Source organism: Micromys minutus, assembly GCF_963924665.1.
Source record: "Micromys minutus genome assembly, chromosome: 8".
Lineage (NCBI taxonomy): Eukaryota > Metazoa > Chordata > Mammalia > Rodentia > Muridae > Micromys > Micromys minutus.
In genome coordinates this window covers 63,619,122-63,628,079 of record NC_137977.1, presented here as the reverse complement: position 1 = coordinate 63,628,079, position 8,958 = coordinate 63,619,122, and the positions used below count along the sequence as shown (strand labels likewise).

The window sequence follows — 8,958 nt, the reverse complement described above, 5'->3', positions numbered from 1 at the left end:
CTTTCCTCCTCCCTTCCTTCCTTTTTTCTTCCTTTCTTCCTTTTTTCTTCCTTCCTTCCTTTTTTCCTTCCTTCCTTCTTTCCTTCCTTCCTTCCTTCTTTCCTTTCTTTCTTTCTTTCTTTCTTTCTTTCTTTCTTTCTTTCTTTCTTTTTTCTTTCTAGTGTCTAATCAAGTGTATTCTTATTAATCACAATTTATTTTAAAGTTATGAAAGGCCAGCAAGCCAGTCTAGACAATCTGTGATCATACCCAGTTGATGGGATGTGCACAGTAGCAGTGAGTTACATGATGAGAGAGTAACACTTTTTTTTCCACCTTTCTAGATATTGGTTAGATAAGGCAAAGGACAAGCAGCTATTGAACGGTGATATTAATCATGCAAGAACAACAAATAGGTGTGTGATAAACATCATTGCTAAATCTTGGGCTGAGAAGAAAAGGGATCAAATGGACTTAAGCCAAAAATTTGTAAGAATCAATGTAAAACATGAGATTTTTAAAGAATTCTTGAAGCTACCTTTGTACAAGGTCATACACAAAAGTAATTTTCTGTAGTCTTAAGATCTGTGGTGTACAAGTGGCTTGAATCTGCTCTCTCTAGATCTCAAGATCATAAAAATGCTCAATCAAAATGACAAAACAAAAGCAAAAACAAAACAACAACAACAAAAAAAAAATTCATTTTACACCTAGGCATAAATAGCTAGATTGAAGATTACTGTTCACTTCCTTCTTTAACTCTTCAAGGCCCATAAAGTAGAGCATAAGTCATGTGCCAATCTTCACTTTATCTTCTAGACCCTTGAATTTAGATGGAAAAGAAACCATTTTCTCTTGAAGTTCTGGTGGACAGACTTCATACCCATCCAACACAAGAGGAAATTTAACATCCTTAAGAATTTTTTCATTCACAGATTTTTTTTCTCTTTATGAAAAAAAAAAAAAACCATCTGAATAGTTAAGTAAGTAGGTAGCCGGCTGATCTCAGAAGATTGAAGTACAGAGCATTTCTCTGCAATGTTGGAGACTGCTTAGTATTTCCTTCCTGAAGTTGCAATTGAAGCCCTGTGAAAAGATACTTCACTTCCTGGTTAATGAAACAACTAAGTTGGAGTTGATTTTTTTTTTTTTTCTTCATAAGACGCTGTACATTTCTTGGTAGTTTCAAACTCAACACCGAAAACCTGATCAATTTGTCTTTAGAAGGTGTCACTGCTGATGCAGATGAAGAATCTGTCTCTTTACCAGAATCATCCTCTCTGGCTTCTCGTTTCTGTTGCAGGACTCTCAACATTTGTATCCAGCACTCCTTCCATCCTGCTGAGGATACTGCCCTTGTCGGCACTTCTCTACAAACTGTGGAAAAGCTGCAGCAGGATAATCAGTGGGCTGCTAGAAGTTTTACCCATGGAAACAAACAAATCGCTAAGAGCTGCAGTACTATACTGTGCTGAAGCCACATCCTGCAAAGCTTGCAAGGCACCTGCACACCTTTTAAGGGCATCTTTGAGTTGAGATGTGGAAGAAATCCATGAACTGTTACATTCATGTATCAAGTGTTACCAAGCCTTGTCAATACCATGGCAATTAACAGGTGCTAACTGGGCTTCTGTCATATCTTCTATGAAGACAGTTTTAGCAGAGGGTTCTTCTGGAAGAGCATCTGTGGGTCCCATCATTAGTACAGTCATTCCAGCTTTCAGCTTTCATTTCGATGTTTCCTCAGTCATCATCTTTCAGGGTTCTTCCTTTCCCCGTAACTCTGTGGCTGAACTCCAGTCAGTGCAAAATGCTCATTCAAGCCAGCCACCGGTGATGACCTCTTTCCTTTTTCAGTTTTATTTAATTTTTTATTTTATACTCCAGATTTTATCCCCCACCAGGAATACTCTCTGACTGTTCCACATCCCATACAACCTCCCTCTCATCATCCCTACCGGCCCTCTCCACTTGCTAGAGCCTCCAGTCTCTTGAGGGTTAGATGCATTTTCTCTGACGGAACCCAGACCCGGCAGTCCTCCTGGGGGAACTCAGCTTCCTTTAATGCCTCATGTTTACAGGTTAATGTTGAAGAGTACACCTTTCTCTTAAAGCTGTTCGTTGAGACTGCTGTTACTATCTTGGATTATTTTTCCAGCGACTGTTTCTTTTCACCCTCCTCTCAATTTTTGATTTCCTGACATAGGGTGTTATACATCCCTACAGTGAATCCAGTGGTTACGAGGGAAATTCCGTGAACCATGAAATCCGGTACAGTAATTATAGTCTGTTTGGAAGTGATCTGCTGGATTATAAATCTATTGTTTCTCGTCAATATATATATCAAACAATGTGTCTTCTCGGGGGTCATGACCTATGTTCCTCCTCACTGAGAATCTTGCTTTCGGATGCTCATGAGTCCTGTGGTAAGTGGCAAGTTCCGGCTCTTTGAATTCTTAATACGCCTAGAGTACAAAGAAGTTTGGGACTTTAAAAAGAAAATCAGAACAGGTCTTTTAGGATGACCTATGTTCTCTAGGAAAAAGAAAAGTCCATACATGGCTGCCTTTTCTCCAGAACTACTTTTCCTAAATGAAAACAAAACAAAAAAAAAAAATCATATGATTTCCCAGAGAAATTCGTGGATGTATATGACAGAAACTGCAGCAGTCCAGCCAGCAGTGAAGATCAAGAGTTCACGTAAATTCAGAAAGTTCTGGCCACCTGGAATAAAATGAAGACTAAAATAAAAATTACACTGTGCTTGATGTCAACAGCTCACAGAGTAATAAAATAGGCAGTCTAATCATATTTTTAAAGGATTTACCTACATTAGATGAATTTGAAATCTTGAAACATTTATTAGTATTATTTTAAGGGTTATTATTTTTATTTGTTTTTTGTGTGGGGGTGTGTCATGCTACATGTATAAATGTGCAAGGATAATGTGAGTTGGTTTCATATTTACAGCAAACCGGTTCCAGAAATCAAACTAACATCATTAGATTCGGCAATGGGTGCCATTACCTACTAAGCTATCTCAAGGCATATACTATTTTGTTTTTTAAAAAATAATTATAGCACCCAGAACATAGAAATCAGTTGTATGGGACAATATTGGGGTCAAATATTATGGTGAAGAAAGGGGGCAGCAAGAAGCAGGGGGTCTCTGTGGGGAGTAGAATCAACTCAAGTGAGCCGTGTATGAAAACCCCAAACAGAAACCTGGTAGTTTGCAAGATAATATAAAAATAAAATAAGGTACTTTAAAAATTGCTGGAAATGTTCTCCAGAGTGGACTTTCAGAAATGTTCCATATGCACATGACCTATGACTAAGAAGTGAAGTTTGCGAAGGAGAGATTCAGACAATGCCCAGTCCTCCTCGGCTGTTCCCCTTCAGTCTTACTGCACATGTGCCTACTGCATACCATACTTACTTTACAATCAGCTTACTGATTTTTCTTGTCTGGATGAGCCTTGATATACCGATCAATACACACACACACACACACACACACACACACACACACACATACACACATACACACACACACACACACACACACATACACACACACCCACACACATACACACATACACACACACACACACATACACACACACACACATATATACATATACACATATATACATATATATATCATATTACTATATATCATATATCTTATACAGTAAATTATATGAAATTTATATATAATTATATAATCTATTGTATAACTTATAATTCATATATTTATTAATGTAATATTAATCAATCATAAGAAATATTATATAATATGGTACAATCATCCATAATGTACCATATTATATAATATATAATAGATTCTTTCATTTAAACATCTTGTTAATTTGCACTAAAAGTTGACAGTGGTTGTTTGTATTAGTCAGCTTTCCCTAACTATAACAAAATACCTGAGAGAAACCAACCTAGAAGAGAACCATTTCTGTTCTGGGGGTTTCTGTCCATGGCCACTTAGTTGAGTTTCTCCTCGGACTATAGTGAGTTATTATGACATGGAGAAAGTATTTGAAAAGAAATCTGCTTACACCACAGCAGCCAACAGTCAAAGATATAGTTCATTTTTTAACAGGATCCCCCCACACCTATTAATTTTTGAATATTTGTTTCTCCAAGAATGACTATGCCTAATCTCCAGAAAATATTGTACCCTAAAGGGAATTCAACTCTCTAGAGGAAATTAATTTCACACATCTGTTCACCCAAAACTGTGGATATTACCTCTAGCTATCCAGGTTCACAAAATATAAACCCAGAAGGCTCTCCAAAACAGAGGAAAAGAGTAGAAGAGAAAACCAGAATGACGTGCTGTGACTGAGACCCAACCCAATAGCTGAATGTGGAGGGAGGAGGCTGCCAACCATGTGGTGTGATAACTTAGTCTCAAGAAGCTTGAACTGGTAGAGCAGTAGTCTTCCCAGAGTCCTGAGAAGAGCCACAAGTCTTGAACAAGTCATGGTAGAAAATTCTCCACCCTTTGCAGCCACACCCTACACATTCCTTAAATTCTTTTTCTTCTCCCCTGCCATGCGTTAATGGTCCAGTTGCCCACCCAGCCTTAGCCTAAGGGACTTCCTTGAATACATAATTCTCAGGAGGATCATAAAGTGTTATGACTGGTAGCCATCTGTCCCTCTGGAAAGTCCCAGTGAGGGTCCTGACTCATGTGCTAACTAATCAGCAGCTTTAAAGGTCCATATGCTTAGCCAATGAATTTAAATTATAACCTTGCCCATGTATCCTGCACCCCTAAAAAGTATAAAACCTGCTTATAACAGCCTTTCGAGGCCACTTTTTTTCTGGATGTAGGCCACCCTAGTGCACTGGACTAATAAACTTCTTGCTTTTGTGTTGATCCCTGATCACTCATTTCATTCATGGGAGCCTCAGATAGATAAGACTCAATTCAGGCCTTACAATCTCTGCCTACTCCTAATTTAAACCACTTTACATTTCTTTTCTGAGGCAGCAAATATATTTTTAATTTTACATTACTTAAAATGTAAAAATTAATTGCATTAATAAAAGAAATCTAAAAAACTGTTCATTTAGGAATCCCCATCCCCCCCCAACACACACACAAAAGAAAGAGGGGGGAAATTAAGATTTGCGAATACTTGAAAACAGGCATTTAAAAAACTAACTGAATAACCAACACTGTTCCTGTTCCATAATCAGTTGTCAATGGTTGTGACTTATCCCAACAAGGAAAGTGAAGAATTGAAGACGGGGATAGCCACAGTAAGTTATAAATATTCATTATAGAGTGGTCTATCACATCTTCCTCATCCTTCTATTTTTGTCTTACTCTTGTTATCCAATTTTTCAGTTACTTTGAATTTCCTTTTTATTTTTTATTGTGAGCATGCTTAGTCATTTATAACTTAGTGACTGGACATTAAATAAAATTTAATCCAAATTTTAACCTAGCCTCTTAAAACATGTGCTAGTTTTGTTTTGCATTTCTTTCTGTGTACAATTAACACACTTAATATTTTTAATTCCTTCAGGTTTTGAAAATGGCTTGGCTTCTTCCATAACTCACCCATTTGTTTCATTCCTTAAGTACATTGATTTTGGGGAAGCACTGGCCTTGGTTTGGAGAACCTAGCACAGTGTTTCGTAACCTTCCTCATGCTGTAACCCTTTAATACATGACCCCCAATCATAGAATTATTTTTATTGCTACTTCACAGCTGTAAATTTGCTACTGTTAAGGATCATGAGCCACAAGTAGAGAACCACAGCCCTAACACAATGTTCTCCTTTATGCATGAAAGCTTCTGAAACCTGCGGGATCATGACATTTTTAACAAAATTGTGCTCTTTCTGTTTCTTTGCATAGGCAGAAATAAAAAATTGCTTAAATTATTCTTCATTTATTAAGAGTCTTTATCATGGCTATATTTTGAGAGCTTAAGTAAATAATGTCCATATTATTATACAGTTAGGTGGTTATTCTCCATGTACACAGTACTTTTAATGAAACTCAGAATTCTCTGCCAGATTGCTGATCAATATAGTAGTTCCATATTTAATAAGCTGAAGGGAAATGCAGCATCTCCAATAATATGACTGAGAGAAACAATCGTTAAATGTTATTAAATCAATGACTATGAGATGCTTATTCCTTATATAATAGCTCGCGCTTCAAACACATATTGATTTGCCTTTATAACAATTTCACTGGATGAAAAGGCACAGGAAGGTCCAGCAGCAGACAGAGCATCTTAGAGATCTTTTCATCCCACATTAACATGTAAGTGTCAAATGTTCACACTTGGATGGGCAGTGTGCTCTCCCAGTGTGCAGAGAGCATATTATACCCCGATACATCCTGAATCATGCATTTGTTTAATCATTCATGGTGACATAATATCTGATGTTAATGTTTCAGTTACTTTCCTTAGGTTCTGGAAATTACTATTAGCTATATCACAAACCCCTTCCCTTTGAATACTTGGCCTCTGTCGACAGGATTTCTGCAGAAACCATCCTTCCTACATTATTTATTAAGGCATGATAAGCTGAGGTAATTACATTATGTGATATCTCGGTGGTATTTGAGCAATACGGCACCATAATAATAGCATAAGACATGGTGAACGGGGGTATAATTACCACGAGGCAATCACACTCCTGGGGATTAAAGTGGCTTGGATGCATGTCTTCCCTTATAATGCCCCAAGGATGTGATTATCTCAAGAAGAGAGAAAGAGAGAGAGAGAGACTAGTGGATAATATTGTATTCTCTTATATAAAATTTATAGGAAAGGGCAAAAGTATATTTCATATGAGGATGTGATATGACAGTTTAGAATATTTGAGCATCAGTTTGAAATGAGACAATTTATTCTTAAAAGATAACTCATCTCTTCAAAAAATAAATAGGCTACTCTAAATCACTTTGCAAACCCAGACTGATGTAAGACTTCACTGGATCTTAACACAGTTTCAGTCCAAACAAAGTGGCCATTTTTAGCAAATTGAGGAGTTTCCTAGTTTTGGGATACCTCTGAAGAGATCCCCAAGGTCACCAAGTCAGCTGTTGCCTCATAGCAATAACAATCAAAAGGGGAAATATTTTTGTGAATTGTCCCCTTAAATCAGAGGAAGCCACACTCCCATTGTATTTAAACTGTATTTTCTTGTTTACAGAAAAGTAGAGCAGGACATTGAAGTGGCTCTGTCAGTAAGTCAGTGATCCTGACAACACAGTGCAATCCCAGAAGTCCACATGGTAGAAGCAGAGAGCCTAGGCTCGATAGCTTTCCTTTCTACAAGGGTGCTGTGTATGAGTGTTCAAAGAAAGAAACAAAATGGAAGGAAGGAAGGAAGGAAGGAAGGAAGGAAGGAAGGAAGGAAGGAAGGAAGGAAGCATGTTAATTTGGTCATGGTTATAATCTTCAGATTTGGCTGTATCTTCCTAACTAAACCAATTCAAAGATTTCTTTTCTATCTATAAAGAACAGAGAATTAAACTTTCTATCCACACTCTACAGGGATTTCTCTAAAAACATCTTCAGCTTTTGAAGATGGAAAAACAAGGACAAATAAAAGTTGTTAGAATCAACTTTAAAAATCTTACCTCAAAAATTCGTTCAGTTAGTAAAAGACAAGTTTGTTCTTTAAAATTTAAAGATATGGATATTTATCCCATTTTAAGTATAAGCCTGAGTCGGGGTGTATCTTATCATGGGTGTGCAAAAGCCCATAGAGGTCAAAGGCCATGGAATCCTTTGGAACTGGAGTTACAGGTGGGTGTAAGCTGACATATAGGTGTTGGTAACAGAACCTGGGTCTTCTGCAAGAGCAGCAGCACTCTTAACTGCTGAGTCCTGTGGAGAGATAATTCATTTTCCCAGCCCCCAAAAACTCACTTTTAAGATAAAAAATATTTAAATAAAAATGAGAAAATTTGCCTCTTTATGTTTTGACACACAATCCCATATATATGAACGGAGAAAAGCATCTGGGTTGAATCAGTGTTTGTCTGAGTTCTGAGTTTAATCTGGAGACATTGCCCATGACCCTCGGCGCTTTCAAAGGAGATTCACATTTTTGTTCAACATCATTGGGCTCAGTTGCAAACTCCCATTGTGTATAATCATGCAAAAATCCAGACAGTTGCATTCAGCCAAGGTATTTAGTGTCATTGTGACACATACTGCCTAGCTTTGCTGTTAAGTACTATCATTCTAAAGCATATCTATTTTGTGTAGGGCACAAACTTAGTTTTAGGGAAAGTCAACAGTTTGGAGCACAAGTACCCACAGACACATGTGGTATTTTGACTCAGGGGTTTCTTGCAGTAGAGAATCTTGTTTTGGGTGTTCTAGTGTTCTGACCTAGGTAGTAATAAGATAGTAGACAACTAGATATTATCCTCCACAAGCAGACTGACAGCCGACTTCTTCTGCTAGATTGTTTAATTTACTCCCAGCTAAGTTCTTTACTCGTATAAATTAATTCAATTGCTACAATATATTTAAGAATAAGTGTTACTATTCTCATTTTAAATACAAAGATGTTGAGGCCTAAAGTGCTAATTTATATACCCAGTGCTACAGTATTCACAAACAGAAGCAGAACTTTGAATTTTGTCTATGTAAATGTGAAACTTAGGTAAACCACATATATCTTAACCTTTGTTAGCAGAAGAAAAAGTTCAAATTTCAATGGTAGCTAATTTGGTATCGCTGTTGTCATGGTCATGTATGAAATACACAGTGAGGACTTAAAATATGTGTTTAATATGGTATGATGTTTGGATGACTAACCTCATGTGTCCATTTGACAGAACTCAGGGATAGCCCTAATGGCTCTTAAGACATTTTTTTCTGGGTGTGTCTTAGAGGTCATTTCATGAAAAGACTAACATTTGACTGCAAGGTTAAATATGGAAGCTTTCCCTCATGCATGTGAGTAGCCATTATC

General features: G+C 37.2%; 1 pseudogene across 1 annotated transcript in view; it reads right to left on the bottom strand.

Moving 5' to 3' along the window:
* Positions 1-768: 768 nt before the first annotated feature.
* LOC308423432 (ubiquitin carboxyl-terminal hydrolase 14-like) overlaps positions 769-8,958 on the bottom strand; it is a 45,805-nt pseudogene continuing 37,615 nt past the window's right edge. Inside the window, exon 9 of the transcript in view lies at positions 769-1,827. The product of the transcript in view is annotated as a ubiquitin carboxyl-terminal hydrolase 14-like (transcript). The remainder of the gene's footprint in view (positions 1,828-8,958) is intronic.